The 27,277-nt window shown below is 45.9% G+C and overlaps 2 long non-coding RNA genes across 2 annotated transcripts in view; both read left to right on the forward strand.

Annotated features, from left to right (window-relative positions):
• LOC144148661 (uncharacterized) overlaps positions 1-27,277 on the forward strand; it is a 446,918-nt gene that overhangs the window by 307,250 nt on the left and 112,391 nt on the right. The gene's annotated exons all lie outside the window — the stretch shown is intronic.
• On the forward strand, positions 390-4,689 carry LOC144150188 (uncharacterized). Its single transcript, XR_013318451.1, has 5 exons — positions 390-508; positions 1,733-1,874; positions 2,064-2,202; positions 2,290-2,412; positions 2,902-4,689. It is a non-coding gene; the product is annotated as an uncharacterized LOC144150188 (long non-coding RNA).

The following is a 27,277-nucleotide window of genomic DNA, read 5'->3' on the forward strand; positions in this document are numbered from 1 at the left end:
CATCACGTGTGCCGAGTTTGTATGAGCTCTTATGCGGGCGCATCGCCAAAGCCTCCGCGAGAACGAAAGTTTGCCGAAGCCATGAGGAAAAGACCGCCACCCCAGTAGCGCATTCCATGCGCATGCGTCAGCAGCAGCACGGCAGAGCTGTTTTTGCGTTGATTCACGGTACAGTGGGGCTGCAACGGGTACGGCGGCGACGGATGAAAATCGGGACTGCGTCAACACTTCAAACGACAGCAGCGCTCCCATCTTCCAGGATTCCCTCCGCTAATTTTACGGTCTTCCGCATGCAGCGCCACCAGTGGCATTCCCGGCGGGTTTCTCAATTGCTCGCGCAATGCGCCTGACATTTACTGAAGAAATTCTCGGTCACGCTGGCGAGAACCGTTAGCGCCGTTAGCAGTTTGATCGGGTTGATTGCGGCGCGCAATTGCGAATTTTTTCATATCCCCGGGCTGTATTTCCTGTTCGACGAAGTGGAGTTTTGCCAGGAGGCGCAAAAAAGGTCAGTGCTGCTTATTTATGTGCTGGTAATAGTTGTTGTTCAGTGACATCCTTGTTAACTGCGTCCGATAAACATACCGCTTCTCTGCCCGTTGTTCGTGTGTCGTCCATGCGGCGTGTAACATTTTGTCGCGGCGTGTAACATTTTGTGTTGGAGAAACGTTTGCAGCCGTAATTTACCAAAACTTCCGTGTTCGTGGGTCAGAGTCGGCTGGACATTTCTGACTGCGTACGTTCCCTTACTGTGTGGCTTTGCTTAGTTGTATATTGACGGTTGCTGTGTATCTCTGCGGTAGCGAATCTTCTCGGGTTAGTCGCTCGCGATAATCGCGCGTGCACACGTGTACAACTTCCAAGCAAGTTTGTCGGAGCGTCCTTCCTTAGATTAATTGGTATTTTTAAAACTTGCGTGGTAATTGCGGCGTTGTGTTAGTCTGCTGAGTAAAATGCATTTACTGTGCTTACCAGACCGGGAGTCTTCGACCTTGCCCGTTGCGCGCAAGGTAGACGCTATTTCGAGTTGTGTTGATGTGCTTTCAAGGCGTCATCTTACGTTTATCTGTTCCATGTTTCCATGTTTCATGTTTATGTTCCATGTTTCTTCCAATTCCTTTGACCAATTGAGATGATCTATTTTAAATAACATTGCCTGAAGTGAAGAGAAAAGGAAGGGACAGTTGTTGTCTTAGCAGTACCGCAGTAACAAACGTTTCTTTTGTAGAGGGGAAGAAATGTGGAAACACGCAGCGGGTATATAGAAAGTGTGCTGCCGTTTCTATGCTGTTAATGTCAGTGGTAACTTGAGACTTCAGGATAATTATCCAATATCCATAATTAGTGGTTGCTACTTCACGAACTGCATTAGAAATAAGCCACTCTTGCATTTTTATGCCGTCAATGTCGGTGGTAACCCGAGATTCGAAATAATTTTCGACAACGCTCAGGTGATAAGTTCTTGCATCACTATGTGCACCCAACATTAACCCATTTCTGTGCTTCCTTGAACTTAGAAAATATACTGCGACAGCAGATTGCTACATTCTGTATTCGATCTGTCTAACCTGTCCAGATGCAGACTATGGCTGACTGTGGAGACATTTGTCTCTACACTGGTAGAGTGCGACAATTGTTTTCCTTTGTCTCAAGAACAGAAATTAAAACGAATTATTTCCATTCCTTATATATACCTCTGAAATCATGGCTGTGGCATTCACTGTGGCTGAAGACATCTTCGGAACGCCGAGGCGTCGTCGGGACAAGTGTGGCAGATTATGAATGCATTGTGGAAGTCATAAAGCCACGAAAGAGTGCCTCTTGAGTGTTGCGTATTATACAGACGTTCACCACTCCGCATGGAGCAATGACAGGTGAGCCTAAAAATGTTCAAATATTTTTATATTTAAAATTGTTTCGCCTCAAAACGTTACCAGGGCTCGTGCTGCAAAATAAATTTTAGCACAACTAATCAGGCATTGTACGAGATCTTGTAGTACTCCCTTCTTAGAGGGAAGCGTAAATTTATGCTTCGATATTTTTATACTGTTTTTATTTTCTAGGAAATAGCTGGCGGACCGGGACTTAAAACAATGGAACAAGGAATGCATACTGCCATTTTCCTGGTTCTTGAAGGCGTGTGTTCACAAAAAGGAAACACATAAAAGCCGTTGTACGGGATGAAATCATTGCATTCTACAAGTAAGTACGCACTCCCAGTTCTGGAACTTTGATGGTCCCTTTTTAGGTAGTTGCAATATACGTAATGGCTTCGGAACACCATTTCAGTGACAACTTGACCTGTAGGTGAAAACGGCAGTAAGAGCTTTTGGGAACACGTTGGCAAAACTTCCCTGGAAATGCACTCCGAGGAGGCCCTGCCAGGAACGCCTGCATCTTAATTTTAGTTGGGTAAGTAGGCATTTTATTTTTGTGGGACTCAATTTATGGTAGTGTTATTGAAGCTGGCATTTTATTTTTGCGGGACTGAATTTGTGGTAGTTTTCTTTGTAGCAAAATATTACTGTTAAAAGTAAATCGTGAACTCCAATATTGGGAAATACCTTCACATTCAGCCTGTTTCGGATGCTGCAACATGTGGACAAAAAAACTATTATTTTGCATTCAAGTTTTGCAAACATTTTGCTTTCACATTGAGAGTTGCTGCTGTGATAATACGGCACCACGGCCACGCCCAGTGCGGTTGCTTTCCAGAATAAAAGAACGGCCATTGGCAGTCTGTGCTAATAGTTTTTTGTACATTGTTAGCAGCATTCCCAGAAAAGAAACCTAGAAATCGCTGATATTTCAATCAATTACTGTGCAATAAAAGGGGTATCCTAAGCAACTCACTCATTTAAAGCCATCGTCTAACAAAATTTTCTTGTTCCTTCCTTAAAGGTACATGACGTGGTCCAGTTATTCTCGAGGTCCAGTTATTTTGAGAGAAGAAAATGGCAGCGTAAATATTGTCTGCAGGAAACACGTCATGGATTTTCCGCCTGCGTTGTCACATCAAGATGTGGTCATCCTCCTCGCCGTATATTTCATCTTAATCTCCTGAAAATTATGCGACTTTGGAGAGTTCTTGGGATTTTTGCAGAGAGTTCTTGGCAATTTAACAGTGGCCTGGTGTCATTTAAGTTGAAAGCTCTGTTGAAAGACTTGATGTGGTCACTCTACTTGGGGTTTTAAATTATTGTTTGACGTTGAAGCCTATTAGGAAAGATATGTCGTGGTTCAAATGATTGGTAGATGCAAGCTGCATGTCAATTGCAAAAGTGAAGTCGGGCTTTCCTTTGCAATTTATCATTATTGGCACAAAGCGCAGGCTGCCTTTGCAGCTACTCTGTTACTCTGTTAATGTAGTTAATGGCACTGCACTGTAACGTTTTTATTATTCAAGTGCAGCTCGAAATTTTTTTCCATGGCAGTGCTGCTGTTGATGGATGCAAACGTGAGAGTAATTATTTACACAGACGGTTTGGGGCTTTATTAATCAATTTTTGTACTGTATCTTAGCTGACACCAAAGCCCTAGAAGAATGCGAAATATACATATCTGGCTTGAAAAAGTTGTTTACTTTGGACTAAGTTGCATTTCTTGCTTGTTAGAGGCAGTGCTTTGGTCACAAGCATACTGTCGTCATGATAGTATGGTTTGTATAGCACGCAACTGTGAATTTTACCTCAGATAAATGTTCCGGCTGGAAAAATGCTTCCAAGTTCGCTTGGTAAAATTGGTCACCTGTATGTTTCAACGCTACCTGGCTTGGTTATTTGGGATGTCTGAATTGTTCTTGAGGGAATTAATAACGTCTTTAGAGTTAGGCTGCTTGTTCAATTTTAAAATGCGTAACATGCTCCGAGCTATCTGGTTTGTAAAATTTTGTAAGATTCACACTGGGTGCTATGAGCTTTTTTTTTGGATAAGTTATTTTAAATAGCTACAAATTGTCGGGGAAGCAACGCGGCTTCAATGAAAGGCTTTTTTAGGGCGCGTATATAGTCGGTTTTGGCTACAGTTAGCTTGATATTGATATATGGTGTATGTTTTAGTTGTGCAATAGTGCCACATGCTTCCGGTAAGTTTTTCTGTGCAAATGTTATATTGTTAGTATTGGCTCCAGTGTTCTTTTCCTACACTCTTGCAGGTCTTGTATTAATCCAACCGTGTATGGCTTGTATTTTTGGCTTTTCCTTACAATTTAATAGCAAACTGCATATTTTGGAACCGGGATGCGTAAACATGGTATGGCAAGCGCTGTGGGTACTTCCGTATTTGCGGTACCTGATTTCATGTGATAAAACAGCATATTTTATGCTCACTGTTGTGTAATGCTTTTTGAGTTAGTGCGAGGGTAGATGTAGAAGTCTGTTTGTGACGCGGTTGCGCTTAAAGCCATCTTTATTACCCATGTTTTTTTAGCAAAAAAGAATGGTAAATATTAGCGAAAATAGGAAAATGCCACTTAGATCGTTTTGGCCACTTGATATCGTTTTGGTATTTGATCCTGTACGCTGGTCATTTTCTGCCCAAGTGGAAACAGATATGTCTCCGTATCTCAAATGTACGCAATAATACGAGCGAATAAAATTTGCTTAGTGTTTTGAAAAGCATTGTATCAGTGCTAATAGTTGGTTTGGTATGTATTTTAATGCGAGTCTTGTTTCTTTTACATGCAGCCAAAACCCAGAACAGGATGTGGCGGATGAAGCCAAAATCTGTGTGCCACTCCAGGTATCTCAGACCAACTTTTATATAGAACTGTGCTCCGATAGGCAAGTGTTGGGAACTGTCAGGGACCACACTGCGGCGGTTTCTGTTTTCCAATTGTTGGTATCACTGTAGGCCATATGTCAAGGCTGCGTTAGAATGGTGCTTGCGGTTTCCTTCTGATACCAATGCATCCGCCAGCCTAGCAAATGACCTCAGTTTATACCAACAGGAAAGCAGATATATTGGAAAAGTGGAGTCCCATAGACAGCTTCTCAACGTCTATCGGAACACCGTTTTATATAAACAGCTGGTCTGAAGGTACCTGGAACGGCGCACCGGATAAATCCATAATCATTTTACGTGGATCAGTGTTCCAGTAACTTACACTATCCGTTTATTTGGAACAGTGATCCGTATACTTTTATTTGGAACGCCGATCCAGATAAATTAGCTGCAAAAATATGTGGTGCACTGTTCCACTTACATTTTCAGGGTATGTGGAACACGGTTCCAAATATATAAGTGGAACTTTTTTGCAAAAAAGTTCCAGTTACTAAGTGGATCTTATGTGGATCCAGATTAAGAGTATACTGAAATGTATACTCATTTCACGAGGACTTTTAGTTAAATTCAAGGTACGTTAGGCACTTACGGCCACCGAATTCATTTACAAGCTGCATAGATAACATTCGAGCAAGTCAGCCTCTACATCGCTCAGTAATGTACAGAACAAAAATTTTACGAAAGACGGAATGGCGGAAGACTTGTATATCTAAAAGGCATGGATGAAAAGTATACTACAACAGCAATTCTTTTCATCTAATGCTGTATTATCGAGCTTTGTCGAGCGTCGCGTGCTATTACAGTAATTCTACCCGCCATGCTGTTTCTATATTCGTATTTAGACGTGAGTATTTTCTTTAGCGGTGGCCTTGTCTAGACTAATTTCTTTTTGGCTGCGCTAAACTAACCATACATGCAAGCGTCGTAAAAATATTATAAGGACATTCGAGTACTCTATCGATTTAAGTTATACACATCAAAGTTCAACATCTCTTCAGGGGGATACTGCCATTCTCTTTTCGTGCGTACATTTGTTAATTTACGAAGAGCCGTTCATCTTCACCGAATGCGCGAAAGCTGCATATTCGTGTTATCTTGACTTTGATACTGGGATAAAAACTCCTGTAAACCTGTATGCCGCTATGTCTACTTTGTTTCATCGAGCCATCGAATTAACGAAACTTCGGAAAGGATAAGCCTGTTGATACGAGGCAAACTTTAGTAACTACAAAGTTGCCAAACGCAGCTTTTGATACTATATATATCTTATTTATAGCTATATATAAGCTATATATATAAGCTTTTGATACTATGGTGATGGGCCACCAAATGATGGCGGGAATGGAAAATGTCAATTCACCCGTGAAAACTTCTCTTTTGTTGATCTGCAAAATACAACTTATTAATAATGCAATTTCTTGCGAGTCTTTCGTCGATCATAATCCTTCCTTGCACGACCATGATGAAGTTATTAAACAGGAAAAATTTCATGGTAATTTTTTAAATTACGATTACGAGCACCATTAAAGAGTATACTGGTACAAGTTGTTTTCAAAATACCTATTAGAAGCTTCCCAGTTCGTATAACATGGCTTATTTTTCCCTAAAAAGTAGGTTGTAGATAATTCATTTTCTAAAAGATGTTTACACTCAGCATGTTGTGAAACTTTAACGCCCGGTCCATTATTCGCATGCACTGTTAAAAGGCCTTTTAGGCGACTATACACGTGGGAGAAATGTACACGGGTAGTGTAACCGGGGCATCCGTGCGGCGCTCATCCTAGTGATCACACATGATCGATGTTTCTGCAGCCGCATGGGCGACGGCTTATACACAAATCCAGAGAAACTAACTTTGTCGGGGTATGGTATTTTACGATAGGCTTAGTGGCCTACCAACTCCCATAAGTGAAGAGTAATTGATCGCAATACTTTGGAATTCAGTTCTTGTCGATTATACCTGAACCGCAACATTACCATTCATGCTGAGGTGCGGGCAGCACATCGCACCTCACACTGAAGCTCCTTAACTTCTCCTCAAACTCAGCAGACATGAATTTAGGTATGCATCCCTATGCAGCAAGAATTATCGGCTTGAGCACTCAAATAGCAATTCACGGACAAACATGCGCTTGAAAATTTGTTACGTTGGAGTGCTCTTTCTGAGGCACACTCTTATTAGAGAAATGCTCGTTAGCTTTGGATTCGTATTCTCAGGCCCGTTCATGGGTCTCGTGGGCTTACTGCCATTTTTCGCATTCATCAAGCGCCTTAGACTTGCACTTTCTGTGCACACGTATATTCATAAATGCTATTGCACTGGCGTAATAAACGTAATGCCATGCGCAAACTGCTTGGACATTTTAAAACTCACATGCATGCACACAAGCGCGCACACACGAACCCCAACGCCCACAGACACATGCGCACGCACCCATGCGCGCACACAAACACACACAAACGCGCACAAATACTTGTTTGCATATATGTTTAACCTGTAACTTTGGGTTCCCTCGCGACTACTATACTTTTAGCACTGCACTTATTTACTGTTTTTGTAGAATTATTATGTGTTGCAGATGGTTACAGTTAAATAACTGCTGAGAGGGCACCAGAAACGACACCCACACTTATTTGCTTCAAACCACTGCACATCTTACGAAGACAGTCTTTTGTAACGACATGTTTTTCTCTTTTAAACAAAAGGATAATTTCACGAAAAAGCGTTCAACCTATTTTTCACACCATTTTTCGACTAGCGAATGATATTCATCGCATTTATAATCATGTCAAAATTTAGACAGCCTCGCCTTTTCAAATTACGGAGTTTTCCATATTGGGCCTGTTGATTAATGCAACGTTCTTCATGAGGAAGGCTGTGGCGCATGGCCTAAAGCAATGCTTAGGCTATGGTTAAGGCTCAGTTAACATTCGTATGTTTTGCAAGCCCCAACAAAGGACCGTTGAACCTATCAGAGCATTGATTCAAACACCTTAAAATCTAAGCTTTTGGATTGCAGTGGACGTCTGCCCTCCAATTTTTTAATTTCATGGGCATTGACGTAAGACGGAAGGTGATAAGGGTAGCGTGTGAAATTATTGTTGCCGGCCCGATAAAAATCTGTAGAATAATGCTTGACCAGCTAGAATTTACTCTCGACATTATGGGAAGGGGGCGGTGGCGGGTTGTGCATTCGCCGCTGTTGTAACAGCGAAGTATACTCTTGGTCGAGGCTTTAATGGTACGAAATGTGGTAACGAGGGAGAGAACAAGAGCCAAGCCCACATTCAGCAAGTTAAAAGAATGTTTCAACTAGACGCTTACAAGAGAAATCTCTTCTCAACAACTAAATCTGGTAGCAATGTTTACACCTGCTAATGCTTTTGAGCAAACAGTAAACATTAACCATATTTGAGGCAGGACATCAATGCATAAATGATATTTGCATTGGTCTATTAATTAAGAATACATGGCGGTTTGATTTATGGTGACAGCAATTTAAAAAATACGCCATGACAAAGCAAAAAGGCCTGGCGGCGCCCCTTCGTGGCGGTATTCCAAGTTCAAAAGTAACAAGTAGATGGCGCGAGCAGCGGAACACGGAAAAAATGAATTAGCGCGAACGGGAATCGATCCGATCGACCTGCGAGGTTCTATGAAGCTTAGCCTCGCGATTAGGAAGCACCAGGCAGCTTCGCTGTTAATAACAGCGTTCGCGAAGTAAATTCGGTGAAGCTGGGGTCGTTTTTCACATTGGTGACAGATATTCGCTAATTTACAATGACACATTGAGTAAAATGTCGATGATACTGAATCGAAGCTCAGAATGTGTTATCGTGTCATTGTTTTTGTGCGCGATTGCTACAAAACTTTTGAAAGACGTTTTCAATCTGCGCACTCGAAGAACTACGCACCTTTGTGGTTTCTAACGCAACGTTCTTCAGTTTAAGGTCGCACGCAACCTTCTTTTACTCTCGCCCACAACGGAAATCACAGAAAAGCAATGAAAGGGCAGCTCGTGAGGTATAGTTTTATTACCGTAATGCGCATTGAGAATACTGCTTGGGAATACTTGGCGTGAACATCAAAAATGGGATGTGCTCCCTACTTCGAATGGCTGTGGATATGTCCTCCGCAGGATAAGAGGAACGACGGTCGCATAATCTGCACTGGGACGAGTTCAGCCCTTCAAGTCGATGAAAACCGGAAGCTTTCACTTCGGATTCTATTTACAAAGCCAACAAATCTTCGTCTATTATTCTTTTCAACATAAAATAAGCAGTGCAAAGTCGTAAAACGTGAATAATCCTGCAAATACGTTCCGACGTGCGACACCGAAACGGATATCCGGTATTTTGCAGGATTAAGACATTTCAGCCATGCCAAGGCTCGTATTTTTGCATGAAGTGCGTATTTTGTCCGCACGATCGGACATAACAGTAAGCATGCACAATTTACAGCTGTGTATTCATTACGAAGACCGAGTAAGGTCGCACCACTATAATTCGGATTGCTAGCTCGTGTGCTCAACAAAACTGATAAATCAAAGATGGCCTTATGCAATGCTAGTAGGTAATTCTTCCCTCGTCTTATTTATTCCGCAACGCTGCAAATAAATTCAAACCGAGCACTTGATTTCTGTCACATGTGAAAGCGTAATATTTCCTCTATTCTGCCGCATTGAAATTTAATGTTCATAAAAGGGCCACCTGTTATTTCGTTTTTATTTTATACGCTCCAACCGTAGACATAATTTGAGTGATGATAAAATTTTCACATTTGTCTTGCACGAGAGAGAGGGAGAAGCTGCACTTTGCAGGACGAAATTGAACCAGCCTTTAGAGGCTGTCCAAATGACATGTATCACACAATCCCCCGATTTTTCAGGTTACCACGGCTGACCTCTTTGTCTACAGCTGAAATATTCTCATGCAGCTTTCGACTATCGGACGCCATATATAACAAAGAATGGATTATTCACGCATCAGGTGGAGAAAACGAAGAAAACGTAAATGCACAAGGCCGGCGTGATATATCGTGCAGTGAATGGAGAAGACTGGGCAATGCATAAAAGAAAGAAATTTCGACACGAAATGTACCACAATCACGGAGCATCCTTCCGATGCGGGTGACTTGTTTGCCATACCTCGTACCATTGGTGTGGGAACATCAATAATGCCACTAGTAGGCATTATCACACTCATCAAAGCAAAACTGGTCGTTGAAAACATCCGTCTTTACACTGCCAAAAATGCGGGCCCATTCGTCAAACGCTGCATGCCTATAGCGCTGGTGTTTACTATATTGACTGCCGCCTCCCGAAGGTCTCAACATTTAATGTCATTGTGCTTGTGTAAGAACATAGGTAAAATCCATCCGATTCAGTTGTAATGGGAAACACGGAACTCTGTTTCTTTGAACTCGATAAATGTGCTTGGAGCAGCCGGGGCGGCATTTGTACCAGCACGCGAAGACAGCACATTTTATTTATTCAGTCATACTGTGAGGAGTGCGTCACTGTGACAAGCAGTAGAGCTTATCGTTTAAAGTAGGCTTGGTTTCCTCCCCCTTTTTAGCAGAAGGAGCCCGAACCAAAGTGAGGCATATATATGTGGCATGACTGTCTGTGCAAACGTAAGTGTAACATTGCATGTGCTTGGTAAAAGTAAAAAACTGAAGCCGCTCACCTGGTTACACTACTCCCAGTTCCAGCTTTTTTAGTGGGTAATCCTACAGGTCGGCGGATATTCGAAACTTCCCATGGGAATATGAAGTAATTTTTGATCAATCTCCTTTGTATTTGGGATATTGTAAATTTCAGGTTCGGTTTGAATATTCGATATTGGCTCACTTTTGGTGACGTATTATAAATACTCGGGCTTTTGCCAACTGTTAGAAATATTGTAGCCCTGAAGTGTAGCGTTCAAAAAAAAATTTCTGTACAAAGTGTTCCACATTGGAGAACACCGAAACACAAATACGAGTGCTGGTTTAACTTTCTCCATTCGCATTTACTGCAGTCATATGTTAACACTTGTAAACGCTGTTGCGTTTGAAAAGTAATATGACGACAGAGAATACCAACTCGCCCAACTTACCGCCTTAGTTACCCCTATTGTATTCATTGTTGTAATTTACCTGTGTGAGCACCCCTGCGCAATAAAAATATTCTCAGGTCGTCTTACCTTCACAGGTCGTCTGCCCTTCAGAACCCATGTCGGGCATCAAATAAATTAATCTCACTCTCTCTATATATATATGTCAACAATGCCCAGTACCCTGCCCACACCTATTCAAAACCGACGCTACAATATTCCGACGACTACAAACGAACTCTTACCCCCCAATACCCTACTCCATGCAATGTAACCCTCCCCCCTCTACCTTGAGTTTTGCCAATACTGTCCCCACCCTGGCACCCTATACCATCTGGTACGGGGCGTCAACAAATCCCGTCCCTTACATCTAATCTCCAACCTACACACGACCAGTGGGGGGGCACAGCTGACCAGCTCCGACCTCTTCTCCAAGCGTAGCCTGCTGGAGAGGGCCCGGAGGGCCAGCGCAGGCAAGGGTATCCCGGGCTACATCAGTACCTAAGGCTCGCCTAAATAAAGTTTATAGAGCTGCCAGCTCGAAGACCAGGAGGCCCTGATCTCTCGGGCGAAGATGGCAGCCGCGGCACGCGGCCTACCGGAATAGGATGGCCGCCCACAGCTCCTAACTCTTTTTCTCCCCTACCCCGTCCCTGCTTTTCAATAAACGTTTTCTCTCTCTCTCTCTCTCTCTCCTCCTGCTCATCCTCAAGTGCCAGCGCAAGGTCAACGTATAGGAATGCATTTCTCTCAACAATGCATGTGTCATGACGTACCAAGAGCAACACGACGCACAGGCTCTTCTTGAGAAGATGTGGAGCTGCATCCTGTGTGCAGGAGCAGGGCGTTACATCCTGCTTGTTTCGTCGTGCTAGTTGCATCCTGATCCTTGCATCCGGGGCTTCATTTTACTGCTAAACGTAAAAATAAATATCACTGTGAGCCCTGGCCTCATTAGGGACGACGAGGAAGACACACACACCCAAAGCTCCATTGAGCGCTGCACCAATACATCTCGTATATAGCAAAAACGGGAAGGAATTGGCAGTCCCACCAAAGCACTTCTTATCCTCTCAGCGTCGCTTATTTGTCGTCGCGCTGCCAGTGGCAGCGGCGCTGCGGTCGTTACGCTCGCTTCCACCGGACGGATGGAGCAGCGCAGCCGGATCCCCCAGCCGCGTGGGCCCGTCTTCCGTTCCCTCGGGGCTAATAAATTCCTCCTTATATCACATAATCTCTCCGAACCCGGCCAGCATTCGGCGCCCGCCCCTCTTCCCCTCTCGCGACGTCCCATCGAATCCCGTCGCCAAGGGACGCCGGAACAGTGCCTCCTGTGTAACCCCGGTCCTCCCATTTCTCCCCTACATTAAAGCCCCGAGCCCCGGTGAATGCGTTAGTCACAAAGGAAATGGGGAGGGCAGGAAGCGGGGGAAGCGGCTGCACGCTGGCTCGTCGTCTTTGCTGCTTCTGACAGGAGCGACGCTCGATTGAATAGGAACGGGCCCGCCCCGCTATGGGCGCTGTGTGAATCGTTGACAACAGCCGGTGACGCCCTCCCTCGGCGACTCACCGGCGCGCACACAGACTGGCGTCGCCCGTCTGGATATATAGATAGACACACATACACAGAGATGGATCTAGACGTGCGCACAATGCACACATACACGCGCGGCAGCTACGCCCATACAGATAGGTGTGCCAGGGGCGCTAGAAAAGGGGCAATGATAAATAAAAAGAGGTTTTCTCGTTGTTGGGAAGTAGCAGAAAGCCAGGACAGACCCGAAGCCTCATCTTGGCGCGGCGCGCTCGTCTCATTACATCAACTTCCTGGGATCCTCTCTGACGGAGTGTATACAGAGGAGGGCGTGTGTTCGGGGCGACGTCCGTCCTAACGCTTGTTGCTGCTTTCGAGCGCTGCGAAGATTAACGCGTTATTTTGCCATCCGGACATGTCATCCCACAGACGTGTGTGCCGGTAGCTCTCCTCTATTCCCCCCTTCCTTTTGAGTGACTCGTTCTTAATATTTTTCACGCGCTCGGGAAATTCAATCCAGTACTCATGTCCCCCGTCGACTACATTTTCATGAACGCGCGTCGCGAGTCAGTCTCGTCGGTAAGCTCAGGCGTGGGGAGAGAAGTGGCCCGCCTATTGACGTCGGCACCGAATTATATCGGCAGCCGGCATCGCAAAATCTGCAGAGACACTCTGCGACAACAACGGCTCCAGGCTCGCACCGGTCGGGAGTTTGCATACGGCAGTAGGGTACAGAAAGGGATCTGCACAGAAGGCGCTGGAAATAGAGAAAAATATTCAAAACAAATTGTAGAAGTGCGGAAGAAATCACAGACGAAAAGGCGCGTTCATGTTCATACACACACTGGAAGGGCGTTAGAGTTTGAAAAATGGCAGCTGCGGAAGAGGTGAAGGAGTTGGTCTAAGTTGAGACTCGTTCATTCGACAACCAAACGAAATTACTGGCTTTGTAGGAGTGGAGCCGAGAGAAGAATGCGAAGCAGAGGTGTTCGAATGCTGAAATCGTTACCGAAGTGTTTGTCAGATAATTTTGGACACGGATTCGTTGATTAAATAATCGGGTTTAACGCGGCTACGCTACACAGGCGGTGAGGCGCGCCGTAGAGGAGTGCTCCGGATTACTTTTGACCACCTGAGGATCTTCAACGTGCGCTATAATCTCGAACACACGGGCGTTTTCGCTTTTTGCCTCAATTTGACACGGATTCGCGAAAGCGCGTCCGTGTGCGAGAATCAGCCTGTGTGCCTCCGTGCAGGACGAGTTTAAGGGACAGGGTCAACCTGCTGCATCCCTACTTCCCACCAGTGAGCAGCAAGTGAGATGTAATTGTCCGCTTACCGGGAGAGTAATAACGATCCCATTCCTAAGAAAAGGGGAACACATTTTTGTATGAAGATATATCCTTCTATTCTATTGTGTGCCCAGCCATCACCGACAGTTATTCGCAACTTCAGGCTTCATGGTGTAGTCTGGCAACTTTGTGGGAAAAAACAAAGATGGCCGGCCAAAATAGGTTCACTCCAGAACTTTCTTCTGCGCCCACCCATAGATTTTTTTAGCGCCCAATCACACCGGGCACAGTGCAGTATCGCTGCTAGTCGAATCAGCCGGCCGTTTTCAGGAAACGCTCCGAACGCTTGGTGAGGACAGACGTCAAGGTAGGTAAAAACCTGTTCCAGTAGGCCCGACATGGAAGGGACAGCACATGCGGTATATCGCTGTCTGACAAGTGCAAGTGGCTTCGCGCAGCTTTCGTCCACTACAAAAGTAAGGTAAGTTTACGCGCAGTTCTGACAGTCTACTTAAAATTAAGACAATTAAGGGGACAGTAAAGTGAATTTCTTAAAAACTCCTTTGGGACTGAATTTTATTGTTAGGCCCTGTAAATCAAATTATGACTCCTTACTGGAAGTATCGAGCCTTAGTTTACATGTTTTCCGTGACGGAAGATAAAAAGCCCTAGGCCGCTCGCGGCTGCTGCAGCGACTACTGACATGGCGTAACAGTACTTTGCAATGTGTTTTCGTGCGACCTGAGTACTCCAAACTTTATGGGTATAGTGTAGACTTAGTGTTTGGTCCCGCACGGATTGTAGAGGTAACGGATGCAAGCAATCTGCTACAAAATTACTGGTAGGTCGTCAAAGTCGACGGGGCGCAAACGAAGCGACACTTTCAAACGTAAATTTTTCGCTAAAGTAAATCGGGATTTAAACTAAAGCTTAGATCGGGTGGAACATCACTTGCGAGGGCAAAAAAAAAAGAAGGTACGGCGCGGAATTTTAGGATGGTTTATACCGTATTCGGGATTACACTGCTCATTAAGGAATTTGAGCATACCGCCTCCGTGTGAATATAAAAGACACGTTCAACTTTATGAAATATAGTCCTTACCACAATTTAGTGTCACGGCACGTTTCAGCGCTCCTATCGCAGGGGTGTCCGTTTTCCACCCCCCCCCTTGCCCCACCCGCCTTGCTGTTCAAGTGTTGACATCTAAAGAATTCTCTCAAAATAAATTGTGACGATGTGTTCTAGGAACAGTTCAGTATTTCACATTCGTGAAAGGATGTCAACAACGCCATAATATTCTTTAGAGGCTATTGTAGATGTCGCCAGAACAACCTCAAAAAACAAAACAGGATGTTAATGCCGAATCTATTGGGAAGAGTTGGCATCACATAAAGTCAACTAGAATCAATCCCTACGTTAAATATTTCAGCATAATATTACTTGTGCATGTCTCCCTAATTACGCAAGAACGTACATTAACTGACCCGACACGAGTTCTCAGTCGTAAGAATGATTTTCGGGCAAGACGTTTGTCTGAACTAGTAAAGGCGTGCGAGGATTAGCTGACAAAACGGTCGGCCATATTGCGCCCCATGCTACGGAAATGCGCCGTTCGTATAACTCCTAGCCACAATGCAGAAATAATCCCTTAAAACAAAGAACATAGAATAGGATGGCTTCCACAGGCTCTACAAGGCGTTAGGTGCCGAGAGCGGTGGGTTTTCTGCAATCAAGGTGCGAGGTGCACTTCGTCGCCGCCGGTTGCTTTGTGGCGACGGGAAACCTCTGCCTATGAGTTACGGTGAACGCAAACTGCTCGCGCATGCGCAGTCAATGTTCGCAATCACTGTTAACGGTGACCAAGTGATGCTATGCGCATGCGCGAGCAAATACCTCAAACCTTAACTTACCGGTACAGGTTTCAGCTCGCCCCCAAGCAGCCAGAGTTGATGAAGTCAGTAGTTTCTTGATTGCAGAAAAAGTCTGATATCAGAGCCCAATGCTTACTATTGCTTAGTAGAATCGATAAAGGTATTCTATATTAAAGGGACTCTGCGACCCTTCCAATAAACGTGTTCACCCTTTCTTTCGCATCTGGAAGCACCGCGGAGCTATGTTATAAATCGCACGGAGCGGCACTTCATGATTTGCTCGTCTCAGCTTATCTGCCTTTCGTTTTTTGCTTTACGTGCGTGGCTGTCTTTTGTAGCGCAAGCTACACTGGCCGAGGTTGAGCAGGTTCGCGTTGGCCATGGAGGGCCGTTCTGCGCAAGCGCCAGGAGCATTGGATTGGTTTGGATCGATCGGATCGAATTGGCTTGGCTTGGATTGGCTTGGCTTGGATTGGATTGGATTGGATTGGATTGGATTGGATTGGATTGGATTGAACTCTAACCCCATTGGAGTACGGGTGTGTACAAAATTGGGTCTGCACATTCGCCGGTCTGCGCATTCCAGAGGAGTGACGTCAAAGCCGCGGCAGAGGCACTGGCGCTGGCGCGTGCCTAGCTGTGCGCCTCTGTTGCGCAGTAGCCAAGTCTGACGCTGCGCCGGAGCCGCTTGATAGCCGTTTCGCGTGGCTCCTGGAAAGCCGTGCTGCGCATGCGCGAGGAGCAGTGACTGAACTGGACTGGACTGGACTGGACTGGACTGGATTGGATTGGAATAGATTGGATTGGATTGGATTGGAAATCGTTTTAGCAGCAGTAAGCATGATAATGAGCTAATCCTAGACAACCAGGAAACCTAAGAATAACAAGCTAAACTTAAGCTCACGCTACCTATATCCTGGCATAGCCGAGCTAAGCCACTGCTAATTTTTTAAACTGACCATTGAATGAGTTCATTTCTGTAACTGAAAAAAATCCGGCCAACAGGTGCTACACCACTGTAATGACGTAAATCCAGCGGTCTAAGAACGCGAAGACTGAGAAAGAGAGAAACATCTTTTGAGCCATTTTTAAAGTTATTTGATGGGCACGGAGCAGTAATTTTTTGCTGAGGTATTTGGCGACCGCCTTAATTTCGCGTTATCTAGTGTATAGTTAATGCGAATTTCGCATTAACTAGTGTAGTAATCGTGAGCCATTTTCTAAAATAATTTTCTTGCTGCTACCAAAGAACGATTGGAAGTTAAAGGAAGTTGCAAAGCGATGGGACGCAAAAAGGGACGCAGTTACAGTCAAGATGAAAGCTGTCGGAAGTGTGGAGCAGTGATTCGGCAGTGTTCGTTGCACTTTCTGAAATTCAACCGCGGGATTCGCTTTTTTTCGCTGTTGTTGAGCCATGACTGCTGCCTGACGAAGCTGGAGATTTTCATCTCTTCCTTGACGCTTGTATTCTGCATCACGTTGCCACACAGAAAAATCGGCCCTCCGGCATCGCTCTGTTTCGTGAGCAAGCACCCGCTGCCACTCGAACCGTGCCAACTGTTCGGCGTACATGGCGGGAATGATCGGATGTTTGGTCGCAGGGTCTATTCCGAGAGGCTCTGGCCCCCTCCCTTGACTAGTTTCAGTATCAGCGTGGGTACGTGACACCCAACTACAAAAGCATCATCGATATATAGCACGCGCTACGCAAAGTTGTCAAAGTTGTCGTTTTAATAATTTTTCACAATGCAGCCAAAGCATACCGCGTCCAGACAGACGGTTGTCGGACATCGTCAAACGAAGCCGGGTGATTCCACGAGAGATTAAGCATGCGTCTAGACATGCCTTTTCTTGTTTTCTCCCAAATTTTTATGAGTTATGCGCAAGCCAGATAACAGCCCGAAACCGCAATTCGATTTCTTCTATCATGCGACTTCGCAAAAAAGAAAAAAAAAAACATTGCAAACGTGGCCTGGGTTTCCCGCAGTTTATGGTGGCTGCAGTCTTTTTCCGGATTTGGGCTTTGCGCACCGCAAGGTGTAACTGTATGACTAAAATTTGTTTCATAACAAACACTATACCAAAAGGACAAACAGTTCGAAGGGCTAAGGCGTTGCGCTGCTGAGCACGAGGTCGCGGGTTCGATTCCCGGCCGCGGCGGCCGCTTTTCTGATGGAGGCGAAAAGCAAAAACGCCCGTGTGTACGAGATTTCGGCGCACGTTAAAGGAGTACTGACACGAAATTTCAAAGCGGAGATAACTATGTAAAACGCTTCCTTTTTATCAGGAGATATCTCCCAGCAAGTTTCAACAGCAACCGTTCAGCGAAACATTTAAAATCCATTTTAATCTTCGCCCGCACGAGAAAGCCCAGAGCGGGCCGACGTGACACCATCTGCTACGTGCCCCAAACTGCCGACGTCGGGGCTCCCGTGACGAAGCCGACGCGCTGGCTGTGGTTGGCGCGCGCTGCTCGGGCGTGTGTACACGTCATGGTTTTGGGACTGACGTCATGCTGCCCGGGCCTGTGGGGACGGCGAAGACCTCGGCCGGTCTGGGCGCGCGCGTGCGCTCGCTCGCGCGCGCTTCCAGAGAGGCAGCGATACGGCAAGAATGGTGACGCCATGTGATACATGCTGTCATGGCGGCCGCTCGGCGTTTTTTTGTCGAAACCGAAACTGGCACAAATAAACGACGCCGTAAAGGAATGTTTGCGCTGCGCTCGACCGTCTAATCTGTCATTCTATGATTAGTGGGCTGGTAGGCACGCATAGCAGCGAAAAAAACGTAACATAAAAATTTCGTGTCAGTACTCCTTTAAAGATCCCCAGGTGGTCAAAATTAATCCGGAGCCCTCCACTACGGCGCGCCTCATCGCCTGCGTTGCGTCTGCGCGTTAAACCCCACAATCATCCACAAACAGTTCGAAGCAAACTTTCCGTTCTGCCGTGAACAAAACATTTAGAAAAAGATTGTTAATTCCAACAAGACGCTACACATTGTTGCTTATGACACCCCCCATCTCCGTATCTGCAATAGTGACCAACTTGTAACTGATAGATAATGTCGGCAACATATTTCTAAACATTTCTGTGAGATATCGCTCGTCTACAAAAAAATATAATGATACGCGAGAAACGATTGATTGCAGTGTTGTTTCTAAAAATACGTAACCCTAAAAATTAAAATGAAAAAAACAGTCTCGATTTTCTTCAGAACTGGGGAAACGAAACCCCTCAAGAGGGCCAACAACACCGTTGAAAAGCATGTTGCATTATTAGGTTCAGCTATTTTGTTAGGAGAGGGGATGGGTCGCTAGAAAAGAACACAGGCGCAGCTGATCCGGAAATACACAATGTAATTCACCGAATCGTCTGGAGTGACAACTCATTCTATTAAAGAGAAATGCCACGGGCAGAATTTGCACGGCAAAGGCATTGGGGTCGCAATCAACATTTTCGAAAGTTTCTTATGATCAATGTCAGCAGAAAATAAGCAAGCACAAGTGGAACAAAGGGGCTAATGAATAGGGGGAAGGGTACAGGGAGCAAGTGCGCCTTTTGCACACCCATTCCCACGCCCATGCATCACGCCCATAGAGCGCTAACGATCCGTATAGTTTGGCTTACCTCGATTTGGTCATGGGCTTCGACTTCGCTTCAGTAATATATTTTTCTGCCGTATCCGTATAGAGTAAACAAATGAATTACGTTTTGGTGAGGAAACTTTGTGATGTAAGAAATTAACTATTAAGACATTTTTTCAAAAAAAAAGCAATTCCTTTAAAAAAAAAAGGACACCATCCCGCCCTGCGAAAGGGGATGCCCAGCGCAGCTGTTGTAACCCACTACACATGATGATGGGGAGGGTATGAAATGATCTTCGTTGTCTCGGCGTGCTTGTCGCTTGTAGTCGGCTTCTCTGGTGGCAGATTTCTGGGCCCCAACGCATATGCTCGGCCTCTTGGGTGAGACCTGCTGGGTTATGCCTAGCCTGACGCATCCCTCGAATGACGTGAACCCCCCCCCCCCCCCTTTACCCCTTTCAGAGCAGCTGCAAACGTAATCTTTACAAGAAGACATGGCCAGGGGGGGGGGGGGGGGGGGAGTCCCATTTTTTACCGGCGTCTCATCATCCATCATGCGGTTTCGATGCTTCTTTTGTGTTTTTTTTACACTAATGCTAAGCCCTCTGCTGGGTGCCTGATCATTTGACGCATCTACTCGGCGTCTTGGGAGAGAACTACCGGGTCCTGCCTGGGTTCTTTGTTTGCAATACGAAATTATCCAACTAACGAGAGTGTAATAGCTTCACTTTAAAAATTACTTCATAAAAACCCGCTGCTGATAGGCTTCCTTTCATCACTCATCCGGTTCTTTCAGTATGAAAGAACCGCCGCCCGTTATAAAGATATGAACCCGTGATGTGCAATTATTACCCACTGCGACAAAAATGGCCATGGTTTAAATAGGGCTTTTGTACCGCTATATACTCAGTGAGCGTGTCGTCCAAGTGCAGGCACTTCCATGTGCCTGCAGACGCGGAGTCGAGCAGACGCGGAGTCGAGAAGGTTTGTGGAGCAGGTTAGCCATTTTCTGCCAACTACAGCGGGACGCGGACATCTTTAAAAACTACTTGTAAATGTTTCGGTGCTGGTGGTTTGTAATAGTAAGAGAAGTTTTGTGCTCATAAGAAAAAAGAAACCGATTACCTTTGGAGAAGTTATATAGTGGCATACATCAAGCTGCGCTCCTATCAGCTGCCGGTGCTGCTGTTCTACGCCGTAGGAGCCGGCGTTCGCACGAAAGGTGTGGCTGTTCCAAGTGATTCGCAACCGTCGTCAGCTTTGACCAGCTTTGACAACGCGTTGCTCTGCCGAATGAGCAGCGCTGCGACTCCTAATTAGCAGACAACTTCGCCGCACAGAGCGCCGTCATTTGTGTTTTCATGCTCGCTGTGCGGCAATGCATTTGTAACCCACCCAATTCGCAACTCTGGTTATAAAGCATTCCACTCAGGGCGGCGTCAGTGCACGCGAGGCATGCAGTTCAAAAAGAAACGTATTTTTGATCACTCCTCCCAACACCCCGCCTAGGCAAATGCGTTCATGTAAATCCAAAACGAAAACGAAACTGTCTGCAATCCATAGTAAGTTCCGCGAGCCATCAAGCGCCAATCCGAATCCACAACTACCCATCACGCTCATTGAGGCGTACGATCGCAGCGCCAGTTTCCCATCTAGTTATATTGTAAGAAACTGTATGCCCGGAAGCGTCTGGGGGCCATTTTGTTTCTGGCTTGCAGTGTTGCCATCTCTCCCAACGAAACCGCCGCCGGTTGTGACGGGCAGAGTGGGACCGGCCGCTCCAGCGTCCGCGCAGCAGAGAGAAAGAGAGACAGGAGAGAGGCGCCAGAAACAAAATGGCTGCGCCCATATGTAAAGAAACATCACGTGGGGCCGACCGACCAATGAAAATCCTGGCGGCACATAAGAATGGGAGAAAAGAGTGCCGATACTCGAAAAGCCTTTACTTAGTGACGCTAGGTTTACCTTGTTCAGCCACTGCTGCCTTCGACACACATTTATCACCACTTGCATTTTGAGAGAAATTTCAGCAATGCGACACCACTCGGCTGCTAAAACCCAGGCCTCCGTTCAGTAACACACGTCGCTTGTCAATGGCGTACAACACAAAACAAGACACACGAGGAAAAAACTGGAGGCTGGAAGTAATTCAAGGTGCCGATGTTCTCGCTCCCAGTATTTTTCTTCGTGATCCCAGAGAAAATCACGACGTACTGTGTCGTGTACTGAATAATCACACCTCACGTGCCAAGCTTACTTTGTATTTTGCTAGGGTTGTAAGGCCAAACAACGGAGTAGAGAGATGGCAAGCTGTTGTTGGCATTGTCACAGTGCAAATCGGTGTTAAAGTGGCCCTTCTTTATATTCAAGAAAAGGGCTCACGCTCGCCTACTTATCCGAGAAGTGTTTTAAAAACAACTTATACTCGAAAGAGCGTACAGAAAAAGAAATATCATTGATTTCGGGGCGCCAACTTCTTATAGCCTTTAAGGTAGACTCACCTGAACAGACTCGAAACTTACGAATGCATGATCCATGGGCTTAAAAGCATCGTGTACCGATACGAAGGGTCACAAAAACTCATAGAAATGCTCCTGACGGTCTTGTTGGCTTCATAAATACACCACTTCTCTGCTGAGATAAAAAAAAAAAACAAGACAAGCATTTTGATTTATCTAGTTTTCACTAGATGGCGCTAGCTGTCTAGAAAGCGAGAGTTTTATTTTATATTTCATTACAGAAGAGACATATCTCTAAAATAAGGAAGCTAGACCGTCGTGAACACTGATATGTATTTGTGAAGCTTTTCGTATTGGTGCACGGTGGTCCTGGAGTCCACGGATCATAACGTAGTAAGTCTCATGGAATTGCTAGCAGGCGAGTCCCTCTCAAGATAAGATTACGAAACCACGCTCACCTCTACGGAAGATTTCCTCCCGCAAAACAAACAGTATTATATCATAAACACAGCCTTCGAATCCCCTAGCAAGCAGCCACCCATTTTTGTAGTGTAAGCTACACTGGCCCAGGTTGAACAGTTTCGCGTTGACCCTGAAGGGCCGTGCTGCGGAAGCGCGAGGAGCATTGGATTGGGTTGAATTGCGTTGGATTGGATTGAATCGGATTTGGATTTGATTTGATAAGATTGGATTGGATTGGATTGGATTGGAAATCCAATCCAATTGGAGTACGGGTGTGTAGAGAATTGGGTCTGCACATTCGCCGGTCTGCGCATTCCAGAGGAGTAACGTCAGAGCCGCGGCAGACGCACTGGCGCCGGCGCGTGACCAGCTGTGCGCCTCCGTTGTGCAGTAGCCAAGTCTGACGCTGCGCCGGAGCCGCTTGCTAGCCGTTTCGCGCGGCTCTGGGAGAGCCGTGCTGCTCATTCGCGAGGAGCGGTGACTGGAATGGACTGGAATGGACAAGACTGGATTGGACTGGATTAGATTGAATCGCATTGGATTGCAAATCCCTTTAGCATCAGTAAGCATGATAATCAGGTAATCCTAGACAACCAGGAAACCTAAGAATAACCAGCTGAACCTTACCGCACGCTACGCATATCCTGGCATAGCCGAGCTAAGCCACTGCTAATTTTTTAACGGGAGCTTTTATACGCACATTTGTTTCTTATTTCAGAGCGACTACTTTAGGATGCACCGCATAAAAAATGTCGTCCTTATAAATGTCTCCACAGAAAGCGTCACGTCATCTCTAATGTTGTCATTCAGACGACTTGATTGCGAAAACCTGAGTGGTGGTGTATTAAGCACAGAGACACTATTTTTTTTAATTTTTGGTCACGTCCCCCTTTTTCACATTACCGTCAACCCTGCACATATCAATCTTCTGCCGGCAGGGCAAATTCCCCAGCAATTCTTATATTTACGGCGTTCTCACAAACATGCCTCCTCATCTACGTTTTTCAACATTAATTAGCATGCTTAATTAGCTTTTCGCCTTGCGTGAGGTCTTTCTCGGCTGCATTCTTCCCCGTTCTACTTCTGCGCCGTACTGGCATGTACGCCCCCCCCCCCCTCGTTACTAGCGAGTTTAAATGGACCCTGCAACACTTTTTCGACTTTCTTTTACCCTAAATGCGTTCAGAATAGAGTCAACAACACATTCCCTACCTGGGGTAGCGGCCAAAAGTATACCGCAGCCAAAAATCACCGCTCTGTTCCCATAACATAGCTTAGAGACTTGCTTAAAATAATTTTCTTTCTAACAATCACTAACAGTGAGCAGTGCGAGACCGTGTTGCTCAGCTTCAGCCCGGAAGATCAACTCTGGGCCGTCCAGCTGACTGAGGACGCAGCCAGACCCCAAGGGCTCACGGCCGAGGACTGAGCAACAGAACTGGCACACTGAATAGTATCTGCTCCTTTCGTTGCAAATGTTGACGAAAGACGATAGTCGTCTGGCGCCTCTGCCAAGTAAACGCCTCCCGTCTCTTTCCCGCTCATCCCTCATGCTGTTCCTCTCCAGTCTCACTTCTCCCTAAGATAAATACGCTAGAGGTTTGCCCAAGTCAATTTAAATTTACCGCGTTCCACTGCTCCAGGAGGGGAGGGAGGGAGGGAAAACTTATATTTATATGTTTTAGTGGTTGGGCGGCACTCCACCGAGGGCTCGTGCTACGTGCGACAATTCCCGACGGGGTCAGCAGGGGTGGTACCCTTGTTCTAGGGCTCCAACGGCCTCTGCTGCTTTACGTGCCTGCTGAATTGGACCGATCTGGTCTTCACAGAAGGCGCTGGCCAGCAGTGCCTCCCATTGCTCCGCATCGGGGTTTCTGATTTTGGAGACAGCCTTTGTGCTTTGGCATTCCCATGGGGTGTGGTAGAGGGTAGATTTTTCTTGATGGCACAATGGGCATGCGTCTGCCTATAGAGTTGGATAAATTTTACTCAGCACGTTTAAGTTTACAAAACTGCCTGTCTGCAGTTGTCTCCAGTCCGGGCGCCTCGATGCCGACGCTGCCGTACGGCGGAGACACGCGTGAATCCAGGCACCATACTTCAACATTTATATAACCCCGTTGCCCTAGTCCACGAGCGTTTCGAGGGGAACATGGAACCTATCTAGTGGAACCTTTCGTAACTGTCGCCGTTTGATTTCTTAAAATGCCGTCAGGAGGTATAGTGGCGCGGGCGGCAGCAGTCGACGGAGTGAAGTTTGTTTTTCTGTCATGGATACAGCATTTCGTTTGGTATCGCAAACATCAAGCATCCATGAATTGTTAGTAAAGGAACACTGCAAATATCACTTATGTATTGATTTTCTGCCTCATATTTGCGTAATGTTTTGTTCTTTCTCAACAGTCTTGACAAGTACGAACATTTGATCCGGTCTTAAAGGTTTAGATTCGGCTGTGGGCATATAAACCTAACGTGCCGCTTCTATTTCACCTTGGCCGGGTGAAGGAATCGAGTTACGATAGACAGACAGACAGACAGACAGACAGACAGACAGACAGACAGACAGACAGACAGACAGACAGACAGACAGACACAGACAGACAGACCGAAATTTCTACGTTCAAGTAGCCCAAGAAATGCTATCGTCTTCAAAAAAGCGACTAAAGCAATGCAGAAACGGAAGACGGAGCCAATCACGTAGTGCCGCTCCGAGCTGGCGATAATTATATATTTTTCGCAGTGCTTCAAGACGTGAAGGAAAGAGTGAGAGCGTTTATCAGCAGTGTTGCAGAGTCCCTTTAAGCTCTCGCCATAGGACACCTGGAGATAAAGAACGCCTTGTCATCTTTTTCTCCCAAAAGGAGAACATTTTTAAAGCGAATCCTGTGTTGCTAGAGTTCAGTGTATATTTCACGTCTGCGAAAAAATCTCCTATACTGCACGCTCATTTGAAGAGCAAGGCGTTCTCTAGCTCGAGACGCAGGAAAAAGAAAGCCCCTGTGTGTCCTATCAGCCCACTCTCATTACGAAAGACCCTCGCCCTTCGAAACATTGATTGATCGTTGATCAGGCTTAAATGTCTCACCACTTAATATGCATGTACGAGTCGACTAGTTTGTAATAGGCGCCATTTGGGAGAGCGCGAGCCTCAAGCTTCTACGTCTCATTACTTATACATGCATCTTGAGTAGATCAGTTAGTAATAGCACCATGCGCATGAGTGGTTTAATTCTAACAGCACTGTGGAAACTTCATAATCATCATCGCTGTACCGATGATTATCGCCGATCGTGATCACGTGCGGAGCTCTACCACGAGCTGCCTCGTCTTTCACATATCGACATATTGTAGAATAGAAGCACCACCGTATCAGCGGAACGTGCGGCGCTTCGTCTCTCCTGTTATTTTACAAACACCATTTGCAAGACAAAACAATATATTTTAAACCTCAATTTTTCTCGTCTTATCGCTTGGATATGCGTCTTCAATGGATTAGTCATTTAGAAGCACTGCTATCAAGGCCAGTAGAGTCAAACTAACGGTGTGCGCGTGTATGCGCGTGTGAGGGCTTAACGCGGTCAACCCTCGAGACAAGTGATATTTGCTCATATTTTTCCTCACTTTTGTAACACCTCTGTATGACCTGGCCTAAAAAGCTTCGCTGGCCATCCACATCGATATAGTGATATGGTTGGTAAGTTTCAACACGAAAGTGTTTTATTCCGGGATACACAAACATTTGAGTGACGTCATATCCGTCGCGGAAGTGACGTCTGTACAATGAAGCAAGCGGCCTGTAAAGGGTGCACCCCTGCAGATAGGGTCTTCTTGCGGGGAAGCAACCTTTAGAACCAAAGAGAACGTTATACTTACGGTTGCTCGTTTTCGGGTTTTATATTTTCACACGAACGTGTTTCATGACGGGATACCCCAAGATTTCACTGACGTCATATCCGCCACGAAAATGACGCCAGTACACCTTTGCCGAAGCGACGCGCCGGCATGAAATCGCCCGCCCAGAAAACCCACAAGACAGCCTCCGACCCGCAAATCATGCCCAGCTGCAGATTTCGCTGCACATTTCACTTTCGTGTTTTACCGATTCCTATGACACCGGAATCAACCAAAATTTTTTAATACGACTGTTCACTCAGGGGCGTTACAGATCGACGCATAGATGCGACATATATCGGGTTTTCGCCGCCTTTAAAAAAGGTTTTCCTATAACTTGAGCTCATCACGTGCACCTGCCAGGCAGCGACCGTCCAGACCCACCTAAGATCTCCCATCGCCGTGGGTGTGAAATAAACTTACTCGTGGTCAAAAATAACGTACACACCTCGTGCAACAACGTCAACAGCCATCGCTGTCGTACGTCGTAGGTCATCCAACCCGGGTTCTGTGATGCAGAATTTTAGCGACAAAGGTAATTATGGTACATTCTGTTACTTTGGAGTAGTCTACAAATTCACTGCGTCTTAATATTAATTTTCGCCCGTTTCTCTCGCCGGGAGAAGTAGGAGTTTATAATAACTGTATTCTCCTACCTTCCGCCATTGTATTTGCAGGGCTGAATAATAACTTGGCCACCGCAAGGGAAGAAACATACGCTAACGACTAGCCACTTATTTTACTCGAAACTATAGAACTCTGCAGCCTCAACGCTGCTCACGACGCGGATTTCGAGAGCGCACGTGAAAATGATGACCGCTGCGGTATTACCCCGGAATATTTGTACGCGATAGAGGGTGGAACACTGGGCAGATATTTTCGGTGCTGGTTTTTTGGATTATGAGTACGGTAAACACTGATACTCCAAAACCACGCACCGAAAATATCTCTGCATTGTGGCATTCGCATCAAGTATTGGCCATATAAGGCGACACTATTAACATAGTACTGTCATATATACAACGTTCACTTACGAATGGTGTTGAGATGGAAAAAAGAGCGAGCGATAGGCAGAGAGAGAAATCGAACAGATCGTCGACTATGCTTTTTAGACTGCTCCAAGTGTCACGAATGGCGCCCACGGTGCGCGGGGTTGGCTGAAGCGCCAGCGCACCGCATTTGAGAACCGCCTGGGAAAGTCAAACATTTTCAATGTTCGCACCGCCGGCTTCTCAAGCTTTTCGCGCCAAGCCGCAGGGAAGGCTGCCCGCAATGAACACGCGATCGATCTAGCGGAACGGAC

The sequence above is a fragment of the Haemaphysalis longicornis genome, unplaced genomic scaffold (genome assembly GCF_048455015.1).
Source record: "Haemaphysalis longicornis isolate Haplotype H1 unplaced genomic scaffold, Haemaphysalis longicornis Haplotype H1 scaffold_8, whole genome shotgun sequence".
In the NCBI taxonomy this organism is placed as follows: Eukaryota; Metazoa; Arthropoda; class Arachnida; order Ixodida; family Ixodidae; genus Haemaphysalis; species Haemaphysalis longicornis.